Consider the following 17,500-nt stretch of genomic DNA (forward strand, 5'->3'; position numbering starts at 1 on the left):
CATCAATATTTATTTGTTTCGATGTAACAATAAAATTACTAGAAAGATTAATATATCTAGAATATACAATAATATATACGAAGCTATTCGCCCCCCCCCCACATATTTGATAGCTTCTCCTAGAAAAAAACTTGTAATACCTATTCCATTCGTAATTCCATCAATTCTTTTTTTATCAAAAAAAGAATTTAATTTCACTAATCTTCTGATACTAGCAATTAAAGATTTTTCATAAAAAAGATCTATATAACCATGATTATACGACCAATTATATATGATATTTTGAAAATGATCGGCAACATTTTTTTTAAGAAAACTTTTTTCAAATAAATTTAATAAATTCAAATTTTTTAAATAGGAATAAACCGATTTGTAAAAAAAAGACGCTAGAAATATTCCCCAAAAAGTGAAACTCAAAGAAAAAGTTGCGTTTGTGAAAAATTCATAATAATTCATAAAATTTTCTGAATCTTTATGTAAAAGATCTATAAACGGAATTAACAATTTTGATAAAATATCCAAATGTATTCCGTCTTGACTGAAAGAAATTCCTACAGCACCAACGAATAAAGTAAAGAGCGCTAAAATAAGCATAGAAAATCGCATAGTATTGTTAGATTCATTAGGATATAAACAAGCAGTTTTTTTAGTGCCAAAATGCATAATACCAAAAACAAGATGTTTTATATTTTTAATATTTTGATTAACGCGATGTAGATATCTCTTCCGGATAAAAAAAGAAGTTATTTCATTCTTTTTTATTTTTAGTAAAACTAAGAAAAAATTTTCGTTTTTTCTTTTAAGTTTTACTTGTTTCTTCCCCCATAAAGATATTGAATAGAATGAACTATTTTTTTTTCCATTAAAATTCAAAAAATGAACGTTTAAATATCCCTCAAAAACAAGTAAATAAATTCGAAACATATAAAATGCAGTTAATCCTGCTGCAGAACAAGCTATTATTGCAAAAATTGGTGAATACAACCAACTATCATTAAGAATCTCATCCTTAGACCAAAAACAGGCAAAGGGTGGAATACCGCAAAGAGAGAGTGTACCCACTAAAAAAAAAGTTTTTGTAATTGGTACATGTTTTGTTAAACCGCCCATAAAAACCATATTTTGACTTTTAGCTGGAGAATATCCGACAAGAGCTTCCATTGAATGAATAATGGATCCAGATCCTAAAAACAACAATGCTTTTGAATAAGCATGAGTAATCAAATGAAATAAAGCACCTCGATAAGATCCCATACCCAAAGCTAACATCATATAACCCAATTGAGACATTGTAGAATAGGCCAAATTTTTCTTAATATCTTTTTGAGCAATAGCTAAAGTAGCTCCTAATATTACTGTTATTATACCTATAAAAGCTATTGCGTTCATTATTTTGGGTAGCACTATGAAAAGAGGAAAAAGACGAGCCACAAGAAAAATTCCAGCGGCTACCATAGTAGCAGCATGTATAAGGGCAGAAATTGGAGTAGGTCCCTCCATAGCATCGGGTAGCCATACATGAAGAGGAAATTGGGCAGATTTTGCAACTGAGCCACAAAATAGCAAGAGGGCAAACAGAGTAAAAAAAAAAATATTCATTTCATTTTTAGAAATCAAATTATTTATAATTTGAAACAAATGCCGAAATTCCAAACTACCCGTTATCCAATAAAGACCTAAAATTCCCAATAATAAACCAAAATCCCCTACACGATTCGTTACAAATGCTTTTTGACAAGCATTTGCCGCAATAGGGCGGGTGAACCAAAAGCCTATTAATAAATAAGAACACATTCCAATTAATTCCCAAAAAAAATAAATTTGTATCAAATTCGAACTAGTAACTAATCCCAACATTGAAATATTAAAAAGAGTAAGATAAGCAAAAAATCTCAAATATCCTTGATCATGAGACATATAATTATCACTATAAATAAGAACGAGAATGCCAACCGTAGTAATTAATATTGACATAATAGAAGTAAGTGAATCGATCAAGTACCCAAACTCTAAAGAAATATCATTATTTATGGTCCAAGACCATACATATTGAAAAAACAAACTATTCTTGATTTGATGAATAGACAAATCAAGCGAAAAAATCATAACTATAGTTAACAATAAGATACTAGGAAAAGCCCAAATACGGCGAATATTTTTCGTTGCAGTGGGAAAAAGTAGAAGTCCCACTCCTATTAACATCGGAACTGGGAATGGAATAAAAGGTATGATCCATGAATATTGATGTGTATATTCCATACAATAAAGAAAAAAAATTAGGATTCTAATGAATTTGGTTTCTTAGGTTTTTCTTTTATCTTTTTTGTAAAGTAAAGGAATGGTTTCGGTTAATAACAAAGAAAGATAGAATTTAATAAAATAGAATAATCGATTATTCATTATTCTGACTCTTTGGACAATATTTTTTGAACATTGGTTTAGTTCATTAAATTTAACTTAACTAATTAAGTTTTTATTACAATAAGAAATAGCGATTTGGGGAAAACTTTCTAAAAAGTATTATATTCTTATTATAAATATAATAAAAACAAAAATGGAAATTCAAATATATAAAATATATGTCTAATTAGAGATAAACTTAATTTTCATTTACCGCAAAATGTCTTTCACATAAAATTCTATAACAATAAAAAACTATACTAATTCTATGGCAGTTCCAAAAAAGCGCACGTCTATATCAAAAAAACTTATTCGGAACACTTTATGGAAAAAGAAGGGATATTTTACAGCATTAAAAGCTTTTTCATTAGGGCAATCTATTTTTACGGGGAATTCAAAAAGCTTTTTCTGTAACAAATATAAACGTTAGAATAATTTCAATTAACTGGATTCAACGACTCTTTTTTAAATACAAAAATATGAATATAAAATTGATATAGAATATAAGATTCAGTTATGAATTTAGGATATTTACATTCTATATTATGATATTTACATTCTATATTTAATAGATTCTAATAGAATTCTTTAAAATTATTTTATTGAATGTTTAGTAAACAAATATTGTGTTTTAATTGATTCTTTGAATCTCGACAATTGACTAAAATTGGGTTATTATGGTTTCGAGTCAGCCGCTATGGTGAAATTGGTAGACACGCTGCTCTTAGGAAGCAGTGCTAGAGCATCTCGGTTCGAGTCCGAGTAGCGGCATCTTATCTTCTAAAAAAAAGTTCCTATAAAGAATTATTATTTCTATTCCAAGTATTTCTATTTTTTCATTCTATATGGTATTTTCCACTTTAGAGCATATATTAACTCATATATCCTTTTCGGTCGTATCTATTTTAATTTCAATTCATTTGATAACCTTATTATTAGGCAATGAAATCATAGGATTATACAATTTGTTCAAAAAAGGCATGATAATAACCTTTTTTTGTATCACAGGATTGTTAGTTACTCGTTGGATTTTTTCAGGCCATTTACCATTTAGTAATTTATATGAATCATTAATATTTCTTTCATGGACTTTTTCTATCTTTTATATGGTTCTTTGCTTCAAAAAACAAAAAAATGACTATTTCAATACAATAATAACACCAAGTATTCTTTTTACCCAAGGCTTTGCTACTTCGGGTCTTTTAACCGAAATGCATGAATCCTTAAAATTAGTGCCTGCTTTACAGTCCCATTGGTTAATGATGCACGTAAGTATGATGATATTGGGTTATACAACTCTTTTATGTGGATCATTAATATCAGTGGCTATTTTAGTCATTACATTTCAAGAACTCATACAAATTCTTGGTAAAAGCAAGACTTTGTTTTTTTTTAATGAATCCTTTTCTTTTGCTGAAATCAAATATATGAATATGAATGATAAAAAGAATATTTTACAACAAACTCCTTTTCCGTTTTATTCGTCTTATAGAAATTATTATAGATATCAATTTATTCAACAATTGGATCGTTGGGGTTACCGTACTATTAGTCTAGGTTTTATCTTTTTAACAATAGGTAATATATCTGGAGCAGTATGGGCTAATGAGGCATGGGGATCATATTGGAATTGGGATCCAAAGGAAACTTGGGCTTTTATTACTTGGACTATTTTCGCAATTTATTTACATACTAGAAAAAATAAAAAATTGGAATATAGAAATTCTTCAATAGTGGCCTCCATAGGCTTTCTTATAATTTGGATATGTTATTTAGGGATAAATCTTTTAGGAATAGGACTACATAGTTATGGTTCATTTACACCTAATTAATTTAAAAAAATTCACAAATATTGGGAACATTCTATAGAATAAGAAAAAAAACTCCCAATAAAATGATTAAGACCCCATTGAATCAAGTAATGTAATATTGATTCAAGGGGTTCTCACAAACAACAAAAATATTCAATTAGAATTCAATTTCATTTTTATGTAATTAAGAAAATACAAAAAGAAATCCATTTTTTTTTATTGTGCATCGGATTGATTTCTATTTTTTCTTTTTCATTTATTCCCAAAAACTATCTATAAAAAATGAGAGAGAATAGCTTCAACCTTGTCAGCCGAAATTGAAAAAATAAAATCTGGATAAATGCCAATACTTATTACGGGTATAAGGATAGAAATTGAAATAAATAATTCTCGTGGCCCCGAATCAAAAAAATAAGAATTTTGTTTATTAAAAAGCTTGTATCCATAAAACATTTGACGTAAGATAGATAATAAATAAATAGGAGTTAATATCATTCCAATTGCAGTTACAAAAGTTATGAGTATTTTTGTGATGAAAAGATATTTTTGATTGGTAATTATTCCCAATAATACTATAAATTCTGCAACAAAACCGCTCATGCCCGGTAATGCAAGAGAAGCCATCGATAAGGTAGTGAAAATCGTGAATATTTTTGGCATTGGGATAGCCATTCCACCCATTTCGTCGAGATAAAGAAGACGTAGTCTATCATAACTAGTTCCCGCCAAGAAAAAAAGGGCAGCACCAATAAATCCGTGAGAGATTATTTGTAAAATAGCCCCATTCAGCCCTGTCTCGCTTATAGAACCAATTCCTAAAATTAAGAAACCCATATGAGAGACCGAGGAATAAGCTATTCTTTTTTTTACATTGCGTTGACCAAGAGATGTTGAAGCTGCATAGATTATTTGAATGGAACCTAATAACATTAACCAGGGACAAAATATAGAATGAGCGCGAGATAATAATTCCATATTAATTCGAACCAACCCATATGCTCCCATTTTTAATAATATTCCGGCTAAAAGCATACAAGTGCTGTAATGCGCCTCTCCATGGGTATCAGGTAACCATGTATGTAAGGGTATAATTGGTGATTTGACAGCAAAAGCAATAAGAAATCCCATATAGAAGATTATTTCCAGTGCCACGGGATATGATTGATTAGTTAATGATTCAAAATTTAATGTTGGTTCATTAGAACTATAGAAACCCATACCCAGAATTCCCAGTAATAAAAAAACAGAACTTCCCGCAGTGTACAAAATAAACTTTGTAGCTGAATACAAACGTTTTTTTCCACCCCACATAGATAAAAGTAGATAAACGGGAATTAATTCTAATTCCCACATGATGAAAAAAAGTAAAATGTCTTGAGAAGAAAATGTTCCTAGTTGACCACTATACATTGCTAACATTAGAAAATAGAATAATTTAGATTCTCGAGTAACCGGTTGAGCTGATAACGTAGCTAACGTAGTGATAAATCCCGTTAATAAAAGGGGTCCTAGAGAGAGTCCATCTATTCCGAATCTCCAGTAAAAGTCAAAAAAATGGATCCATTTATAATTTTCTGTCAATTGGATTAGTGGATCATCTAATTCGAAATGATAACAAAATACATAGGTTATTAGAAGGAGATCTATGAAACATATACAATAAGTATACCATTTAATTGTCTTATTTCCTTTATGGGGAAATAAGACAATTAAAGAACCTCCGACTATTGGCAAAACTACAACTGTTGTTAACCAAGGAAAATAATTCGTGATAAAAATAAGATATACTTAGACTACAAAAACCCGGGCTCAAAATATTTTTTTATTTTGAGCCCGGGTTTTTGCCAGTAAAAAAAAGTACTTGTATGCGGTTCTTTTTGAAACGTATCAATAAGCTAGACCCATGCTTCGAGTTGTTTCATGCCATAAATAAACTCTAACACTTAAGAAATCCGTCGGACAGGCGGATTCACACCTCTTACAACCAACACAGTCCTCTGTTCTTGGGGCAGAAGCAATTTGTTTAGCTTTACATCCGTCCCAAGGTATCATTTCTAATACATCTGTTGGGCAGGCTCGTACACATTGAGTACATCCTATACATGTATCATAAATCTTTACTGAATGTGACATTGGAACATAATCCTTGAACATCAAAAATTCAACATTTTCAATCTAGTAAATTGGTAAACCAATTATATATATCTATATATGATATATATATATCTATATATATATATCTATATTATATACCAGATGAATCAATGATTTATAAGAATTTTGCTACTAAAAATATATTTATAGATTAATAACTAATAAGAGAATAGAACCAAGATACTTTGATTTCTTATCTTTGTTTTCGCAAACGCAAACATGATTAAAAAGGATATATCATTTCTGCTAATTTGAATGGATTATATAGTACACACTATTCAAAATTAGACTTTTTTTTATGAATAATACTATTTATTCAACAAATTTGATTGATTGATACGGGTTGATTTTCTATTACGATATATTGAGGAAACAATAGCTGGTCCGATAGCTGCTTCAGCGGCTGCAACAGCTATAACAAAAATTGAAAAAATATTTCCTTTTAGTTGCCGCCTATCAAAAAAATCAGAAAAGGTTACGAGATTTATATTAACTGCATTTAGTATAAGTTCAAGACACATAAGGGCTCTAACCATATTTCGGCTCGTGATCAATCCATAGATACCTATAGAAAATAAATAAGCACTCAAAACAAGTGTATGCTCGAATATCATTGACCAACTCCTTTTCAATTTTTATTCATTTCGATATGAATATGAATTCAACGGATTTTATTGCCTAACATAATAAGTCTACAACAAAATCAAGTATTTGCAAAAAGATTTTATACTTTATACATAAATATTCTTTTTCCTTAACATATAATTCAACAAAAAAGAAATGTAATAAATTCTAACAAAATGTAATTTATATTATTTTATTAGTTCGAAAACTTTCTTATTGGCGAGCCACAAAAATTGCACCTATTAAAGCAACTAAAAGAATTATTGAAATTAGTTCAAATGGAAGAAAAAAATCTGTTGATAAATGAATTCCAATTTGTTGACTAGTACTTATCAAATCTTGCTCTAAAATCTGATTGGGTCTTGTCGTCCAAATAATTCCGTGCCATGATGTCTCTAGAATAGTAGTTATTTGTGAAAGAAAGATACTGGTACAAACCATCAAAGTAATTCCATCCCCAACGGTCCAACACACGAAAATTTTGGTAATAGTCCGAACCATTCATAAACATCACAGCAAATATTATTAAAACATTTATAGCGCCCACGTAAATAAGTAGCTGTGAGGCAGCTACGAAATGGGAGTTTGATAAAATATAGAATAAAGATACACAAACAAGAACTAGTCCCAATGAAAAAGCAGAAAAAATCGGATTCGTAAAGAATACTACTCCTAGACTTCCTAATATGAGACCTGATCCAAGAAAGATTAAAATAAAATCATGTAGCGATTCGGACAAATCCATTATATGTAAAATAAAAGATAAATAGAAATTTCATGACCTTATTGATATGACCAGGAAAAAACTTGTTAAATACGAAAATTATCTGTGCATAGAAATTCACCAAATCCTAAGATAAGATATGTGAATTGTTATTAGGTACAGTTGTTATAGAATCAATGGAATTTCATTCTTTTCTTTATGCCAAAGAGTCATTTCAAAAAAATAGAATATCTTTTTTTTTATTCTATATATAGAGAAATTCAATTATTTTTGTGAAGAATTTTGAAATCATTTTATTTGAATTGTTCGAATTGTATAATCATCAATTACTGATACTGGTAAACGACCCAAAGCAATTAGATTATAATTCAATTCGTGGCGATCATAAGTTGAAAGTTCATATTCTTCGGTCATTGATAAACAATTTGTTGGACAATACTCAATACAGTTACCACAAAATATACAGATTCCAAAATCAATACTGTAATTAAGCAACCGTTTTTTTCGAATATCAGTTTCTAGTTTCCAATCAACAATGGGTAGATCTATAGGACAGACACGAACACATACTTCACAAGCAATGCATTTATCAAATTCAAAATGTATTCGACCGCGAAAACGTTCTGATGAGATTATTTTTTCATAAGGATATTGAATAGTTACGGGTAACCTATTTGCATGAGATAAGGTAATCATGAGACCTTGACCAATATATCTAGCAGCTCGTATTATTTGTTCACTATAATTTATGAATTCAGTTACCATAAGGAACATATCGTGAATAGCTCTGAATATTTTTTTTCTTTCTCTTGTTTAAAACAAGTTCTGAATTTTGAATATAGAAGGTCCACATTTTTTTTACAGTGAAAACAGTTGAGACGACGTTGTTAATAATAGATTACCAAGAGAAATGGGTAAAAGAAACTTCCACCCAAGATTTAATAATTGATCTATTCGTAGCCTAGGCAAAGTCCATCTTGTTGTGATAGAAACGAATATGAATAAATAAGTTTTAACTAGTGTAATAAAGATACCAATTATCGTTACAAAAACTCCGTATGTTTTATTTATTTGAAAAAAATTAGAAACGAAGATGTACGGAATAGAGAAATTTGAACCACCAAAATAAAGAACTGTTACAAATAAGGAAGAAACGAATAGGTTTAAATAGGAAGCAACATAAAATAAACCAAATTTGATACCGGAATATTCGGTTTGATAACCCGCTATTAGTTCTTCTTCCGCTTCTGGTAAATCAAAAGGTAATCTTTCACATTCTGCTAGGGAAGAGATTAGAAAAACGAGGAAACCCATAGGTTGCCGCCACAAATTCCATCCCCAAAAACCATATTTGGATTGTGCATCAACTATATCAACTGTACTTAAACTGTTAGATAATCCTAGTCGGTGATGACATTACTGTTACCATCTCTATTACAGAACCGTACATGAGATTTTCATCTCATACGGCTCCTTTAAAGCCTTAAAAAAATATAAGAACCCGGCCAATTATTTCTCCCTTGATATATCCCTAAGATAGATAAGATTCTATTTTCTCGGACGGTTCTGAATTAGACCCATGGAATTCTGTCTGTTCTAAAAAAAATTTTTAAATGAATACACACTTATTTAAAAAATAAAAACATTTGCACATTTATTGAATTTCTTTAGATAAATAAAAAATACAAAAGGTACTTCTGAATTGATCTCATCCTTTAAAAAATTCAAAATTAAATTTGTTGAGTAATAACTTAATTTCATTTTTGCATAAAATACTCTTTTAAAATTATCAAGAACTCCCACATCATTTTCGATTCCGAAAAATAATTAGATGTTCTTTTTTTAAATTATGATTATCTCCATAAATATGGAGTATATAAGACAAAAAAGAAAAAGGAGATCACTTTTACCTCTTATCTTATTCCTTTTTGTGCAAGCAAAAGGGGACTTCAAAAAATTAAAGGATTATTTCGTTCCTGATAGTTATTTATTCAATCAATGGATGGAAGTATACTCTAGATCGGAATTGGGGGGAGTACTGCCTTATTTTTTCTACCAACTTCAAGTCCCCATTAGTATTCTTTTTATATTATACATAAATTGGATAATTTAAAAAAGAAATATACGTTACTAATCTTTTGTGTATTTTGGTGTTTCTAGCCATCCATTAATTTTTTTTATTATATTAATGCCTTTTTTTAATTTTGTTAATATATGTATGCTAATTCATACAAATGATATTGAAAATTTGAAAAAGGTTGGTCTTTTGCGTCCGCTTCAAGACAGGATTACTAATCAACAAATCTTGGGAAAAACAACCACTTCTATACATAGAATATAATATATAGAATCTAATTCTAGAATTTCATTGATTTTTTCACCTTATTCTTATACATAGAAAATTAGACTCAATATTTTTACTGCAATTTGAAATCATCATACTTTCTCTATAAGTAATAGAGTATTCTATAAATTATATTCAAAAAAAGCTGTTTTATTGCACTCATATAACTATCTGATTCAATTATTCAATCCAAATGCGAAAAGAATATATATATATTCTTTATAGATTCTTTTTGTACTTTAAATATAAGGAGAGGCTTATAAGAAATAGTATCAAAAAATTTATGTCTCAACGAAGCACACATAGAGATATCGATAACACACATAGAGTTAATGGTATTTCATAACTAATTGATTGAGCAGCTGCTCGTAGACCACCCAAAAAGGAATATTTATTATTTGACCCATATCCTGACATAAGAAGTCCAATGGGGGCAATACTCGAAATAGCAATCCATAAAAAAACACCAATATTCAGATCAGATAAAACAAAGTTATAGCCAAAAGGAATTACTGAATAGCTTATTATAATGGATATGACTGAGATAGATGGGCCGAAACTAAATAAACGAATATCTCCTCTAGATGGAATAAGATTCTCTTTAAAAAGTAATTTTGTTCCGTCTGCTAGAGCTTGAAGAACTCCAAAAGGACCGGTGTATTCAGGTCCAATACGCTGTTGTATCCCTGCAGATATTTCTCTTTCTAACCATACAATTGCTAGTACACTTATAGTAATTCCTAATATCAAAATAAAAATAGGCACAAATACCCAAAGAATTCCATATATCTCTTTCAAAAATTGCAATCTGAAAAAAAAATGTATATCTTGTATTTCTGTTAAATCAATTATCATTTCAACGATCAACTTCTCCCATAATAATATCTATGCTACCTAGTATTGTCATAATATCGGCCAATTTCATTCTTTTAACTAATTGAGGAAGAATTTGCAAATTTATAAAACCGGGCGGATGAATTTTCCATCTCCAAGGAAAACCATTTTGATCCCCTATTAGAAAAATCCCTAATTCTCCCTTGGGGGCTTCAACTCTTACATAAAGTTCTTGTTTTGGCAATTCAAAACTCGGAGACGATTTTTTACTAATAAATCGATACTCAAACTCATTCCATTCTGGCTCTTTTTCTCTATCAAAGCAGCGGATTTCTAAATTTTCATATGGACCGCCGGGAAGTCCTTCCAAAGCCTGTTGAATAATTTTTATGGATTCTATCATTTCACCAATTCGAACTAAATAACGAGCTAATGAATCTCCTTCTTTTTGCCATTGAACTTCCCAATGAAATTCTTCGTAACATTCATAATTATCCACTTTACGTAGATCCCATTGTATTCCGGAAGCCCGAAGCATCGGTCCTGATAAACCCCAATTAATAACTTCTTTTACATCAACAACACCGACGCCCTCAACCCGTTCTAAAAAAATAGGATTTCGCGTAATAAGTTTTTGATATTCAGCAATACTTGTTAAAAAATAATCGCAGAAATCATAACATTTATCTATCCAACCATAAGGTAGATCAGTCGCTACCCCTCCGATACGAAAAAAATTATGCATCATTCTCATACCTGTGGCAGCTTCAAATAGATCATATATTAATTCTCTTTCTCTGAAAATATAGAAAAAAGGTGTTTGTGCACCAATATCTGCCATAAAAGGTCCTAGCCATAGTAGGTGAGAAGCTATACGGCTTAACTCCAACATTATTACTCGGATATAGCTGGCTCTTTTAGGTACTTGAATATTTCCCAACTGTTCTGGTCCATTTACAGTTATTGCTTCTGTGAACATTGTAGCTAAATAGTCCCAACGTGTTACATAAGGCAGATATTGTATAATTGTTCGGTTTTCCGCTATTTTTTCCATTCCTCTGTGTAAATAACCCAATATCGGTTCACAATCAATAACATCCTCACCATCTAGAGTAACAATAAGTCTAAGAACACCGTGCATTGATGGGTGGTGAGGCCCCATATTGACTATCATGAAGTCCTTTCTTTTCGTTGAGATATTCATAGGTTTTTGCTCGATTTATTCTTTTATGAATCGCTTAAAAAAAAAGTTCATCCAAATTCAAGATCTAATAAATCGAATAATTGAAAATTACTCTTCAATTTAACGAATTTGTGACTGCCGAATATTAAACTGATTGATTAATTTTTTATACCGTATTCCATCTTTCTTTGACAAATAAGACAGTAATCTTTGCCGTTTTCCCAAAATTTTACGTAAACCTGTTTGGGATGAGTAGTCTTTTCGGTGCAATTCAAAATGTGAAGTAAGTCTTCGTATTCTATTGGTAAATTTGAATATTTGAAATTCAACCAATCCCGGTTTTTTTCCTTTTTTTTCTTGTGAAATAACAGGTATAAATGACTTTTTTACCATAAAAAAATAAAAGTTTTTCCTTCTCCTCGATTTTTATAGATATTTTTATTGATCAGTAATTAGAATGACACTCATTTTTAATTTTTTGATAGAAATCCGAAATCTAATTTTTTTGATAACTGAAATCAATCCAATTGAAATAGAGAATTTAAATAGATATAGTATAAAGGAGACTAGTTTGATATATAAAAAAGAATTGTATACATTACATTAGATAAAAAAAGATAATTTTGTTAATGCTTTTTTTTTATGTATACATCATTGAATTAAAATCAATGCCATACCAAAATACGTGTATTTGTTTAACCTATGTATCTATCTATAGATAGATACATATGCTAAATAGAAAACAAAATTAGATTAACGAATTTTCACACGCGGATACATATGTATCCTTACTATACTGAAACGGCTTCCATTATGGGTATTAAACCAATAACGATTTATACAAGCTAAATCTTCTAATCGATATTTTGGCCAAAGAAAAATTTTGAAATTCATTAGTTTTTTTTTCTCTTTCTCATTTCTTTTTTTAGTCAAAACTTTAAAACAATTTTGGACTTTATTTTCATTATAAAATATTGTGTTTCTATGCATACTATTTATATTATTTGGATCTAAACAAATTCTAATTCTCAACTCTCTACGACGTCTAGCAGATAAAATGTTTTCAGGAACAAGTAAATTAAATTTCTCGTTTTCTTTGTTTTCTGTTATCTTTTGATCTTTTGTTCTTGTAATGTATTTATCAAAAAATTTCTTATTAACATGAATTTTTTCTGAGTATTTTTTATAAATTTTGCGTTTATTCTTATGAATTAATGAAAAACCCATCATTTTATACTTAAAAAATTGTTTATTATTTTTTCTAGACAGGCGAACTGGTTCGATAACAAATAGTTCTTTTTTCCTAAATTTATTATTTTTCTTTTTCCTTAAGCCTGAAAGAGTTAAATTCGTCTGTTTTTGAATCATCATAATATCTAGACCTAGTTCTCCTCTTTGAATAGAGGCTATAGTAATTTTTCTTAAATTTGTCAATCTAATAAGGAGACAATATACTTTTACATTGTTAAATATTTTTTGACCTAAGAAATTTTTCCAGTTTAAATGGAAATTCAAAAAATTTCTTACTAAGAATTGAAGTTCTGCCTCCATATTGTTCTTGGGTTTTTTTTTCGATGTTCTAAAAACATCTATTTTTTTTTTCTTTCTAGTAATATTCTTTTCACTAACATTTTTATTTCCTTTAGAATGTAAAAAAAGAGAATGTAAATAAAGTAATTTTATTGGTATAATTTGCGAGTTACCCCTAAATGTATTATAAAATATCACAAATTTGGAAAAGAACCAAAATTCCGGATTGCATATGGAACGATTTAGTATTTTTCTATTGATTCCCGTCCAATCCAAATATTTTCTATCCGGATTTATAATAATAGTATCTTCTGCTATATAATTCTTGATAAAAATATTACTTATTCTATCAAATAAGTCTTTTTTATATGTATTGTAATTAGAAGAAATCATTGTGTTTTTATTTGATTGAAATAGGGATCTATATCGATAAATATATGAGTCTTTCTTATTTGCATAATTCATAAAATTATAGGATAAAAGATCGTATTTATATTGTTTTCTAATTTTTTTTTTTAATGGGATTCCTTGTTGTTCTTTGTAAAGAATTAATGGGCTTTTTCCATATGAATCCCATTTGGTTAAATTTTTATTTTGAGTTACACCACATTTAGTGATTCTATTTCTCCATTTTTGTGATACTAATTTTGACCAGCTACTGTTAGATAAGTTATATTGATAATAATTATTCTTTAACCAATTTGTCCATTGATTTAGTTCAGAATTGAGCAGGTTATTTTGTTTTCTTTTAGAATGAACTATTCCTTGTGCTCCAAAAAAAGAATCCTTTATTTCATTTTTCAGAAAAAAAAAATTTTTATTATATTGAAAAAGAAGTCTTAACTTATATATGTTTATGTTAATAATTCGGGTTTGTAACAAATTTAAAAATACATATGGTTGTGACAAAAAGGAGACATCAAAATAATTATGTGAATTCGCATTCTTATTCTTATTATTAAAATATTTGTGTAATTTTAAAAGAAAGGGAATTATACTTTGATTTGTTTTATAACTTCTTTCTGTATTTGGTTCATTATCGTAAAGCCATTTATTTAAAAATTTTTTTGTTGATTCAAGAAAAAGTTGTAGCTGGATTTTCGGAATACAAATGATATATAGAAAGATATCTATGTATATTTTTTTCATCAAAAATTGAAAAAAAGAATGTGATTTTTTAGTTAAGCTAATATTTCTTCTTTGGAATATCTGCAAAATTTTTTTTTCGAATTCTATCCTTTTACTATCATAAATTTTTTTCTTCGAATGAATATTTGTCTCGCGAATTCCAAGTCCTCTTTTCTTTTCTTCTTTTTTCATTTTTTCTATTTTTTTAATAACTACTTTTCTCTTAGTATTGAGATCCTTTATAGATTTTTTTTTCAATGAAAAATTTGTCGACTTTATCGATTGAATTGAAATGGTTGCTTCAGAAATCATTGAATTATTCTTCCAAATTGTTGAATATTTTTTGTTTTCGCTCAATTCATCGAGTTTTGGGGGTTTCCTTTTAATAAAAAAATATTTTAAATTTAAAAATTCTTGTTTTTTTTTCGTGAGGAATACTATACTTTTTCTAATAATTTCAAGAATACTTTGGATGATCCCTTTTGCTTTTTCTATTACGATATTTAGAAACAGTTTGAATTTTTCACTTAAAACTTTTAGAACTAGAAAAGTGAAAAATTCAAATTTTTTCTTTTTTTTTTTTAGTTCTTTTAAAATGGGGTCGAAAAAGGAAAGTGGATTTTTCGTGGAACTAGAAAAAGGCAATTCAACTTCCATCCCCCAAACTGTTAAAAAACAAAAGTTCTTTTTTTTCTTTGAATTTTTTTTGTTTTCATTACATCGTATTTTAGATTTATGCCAAGGTTTTAGACGAAAAGGAAATAATATTTTTATCTGAATCCCATCTGTTAGCCATTTTTGCGGAAACTCTCTTTCGGATAATTGAACGCCGTTATACGTGCATTTAATATATATTTCTCTCTTCCAATCCATATAATCTTCAGACCATTCTGGAATTTGAAAAAATAGTATACGAATTGTATTTTTAATTATTATAAATGAAGGTAATAGAATATATTTCCTAATAAAGCATTGGGTTATTAATAAAACACCTCTTATTACTTGAGCAAATATAATGCTATCCCAGGCTTCTGCTATTTCTATACGTTTTCTTTCTGCATTTTCCTTTTTTGCTTCCTCCTCTTTTTTTTTCGGACTTTTTTTTGTTTTTTCCTCTATAGAACCTAAAATTTGAAATTCTGTCTTTTTACGAATCCAAATATTTAACATAAAAAATCTTTTCATTGATTTTAAACTATGAAAAGAAAAGAATATTGATTTTTCAATTTTATCCAAAAAAAGCGGCGAATGCACCCTTTTTTGAAAAAATTTCCAAGTAACTGTTTTCCGTCTTTGAGCACGGATAGATCCTTTGATTATGTCTCTTCGAAAATCCGATTGTTGGGAATAACGTCTTAAAGCCAATTCGTTTTTTTGTTCATTATTTTCAGTATCTCCACGATCACGATAAGTCTTGTATTTTTTAAAAAATTTATCTTTATTAGTCAAAATGACTACACGTTTGCCTTTTCTAGAACGAATTTGAGAATTATCTGCTTCAATTTTTCCACCTAGTTGTTCTAATTCGTCCATCAATTTGTATGACCACCGAGGTACTTTTTTACAGATTTCGTTTCTTTTAATAGACTTAGTGTTCTTTCGATTTACTTTTCTTTTTTCGTTCAAATCAGTTGTAATTGCATCAAATAATATTTTGATTATTTGTTTTTTTTCTGCGTCATAATTATAATTCATTTTTACTTGTTCAGGTTCTGTAAATAAATAAGGTACGTGCGAATTTAAGCTTGACACTAATGAAAATTGACTGATTAGATTAAAAAGAAATGTAGTTACTAATAATTTTTTATCAAATGTTTTTCTATTTTCCTCTAATTTTGGAGAATTACTATTATTCTTTTTAGAAATCTTATTATAAAGAAAGATATCTTGAATTTTATTTATAAAAATGTTATTTTTTTTGTAAGTTTTTTCATGTTGGATTGAGGTTGAAAAACCGTTTTTTATTTGTCCACGGAAGGGTCCGTTTAACAAAGGATCTTTTCTTTTAGTTAAATATTTTTTTTTAGTTTCATCATCACAAAATCGAATTCTATTTTCGAATATATCGAGAGAAATCAATTTCTTATCTATCAGTTTTGTGCGATTTATAAATTCATTGCTCAATTTGTTTATTTTTTCTTCATTCCTATAGTACGAATCATTATACAAATCATCAGAGGAAATTTTCTTTTTTGTGAAGAAATCTATTTTTGTTTCCATCAGTTTTTCAAAACTTGATAAATTTTGTGGATACGTAAAAGATATTTTTTCTCTTCCATCACGTTGATATGTATGAAAAAAAAATTCTGAAATTTCATTTTTTACCATGTTTTCAAATTCATTATTTTTTATATATCGAAATGGACGCTTCCATCGTTTATAATTGAAAAGAATATTTATAAGAGGTTTTTGTAACATATCTTTATCTTTTTTTTTTCCTTTTTTAGAAATTTCATTGCTTTGTTTACTTTCTAATACTAATAGTTTTTTATTAAAAAAGGGGAGAGGTGTTCTTCCTAAATAATATAAACAGGTAACAAATAAGAAAAAAGCAAAGATTTTAAACATATAATTTCTAAATTCTGACAGAATGTCTTTTTTTGATTGAATACGGACATTAGATTTAATCCAATTATTTTGCTGTATGCAGATTAATAAAAATTCAATCCATTTTATAAAAAAAGTATGACCTATTATCCAACCAATAAAACTACTTGTTAAAAATAGCAATTTATTGTTACATCGAAACAAATAAATATTGATGAATC

Source organism: Vigna unguiculata, unplaced genomic scaffold (assembly GCF_037176805.1).
Source record: "Vigna unguiculata cultivar grain cowpea cultivar isolate G323 ecotype 2 unplaced genomic scaffold, ASM3717680v1 ptg000352l, whole genome shotgun sequence".
NCBI classification, from domain to species: Eukaryota; Viridiplantae; Streptophyta; class Magnoliopsida; order Fabales; family Fabaceae; genus Vigna; species Vigna unguiculata.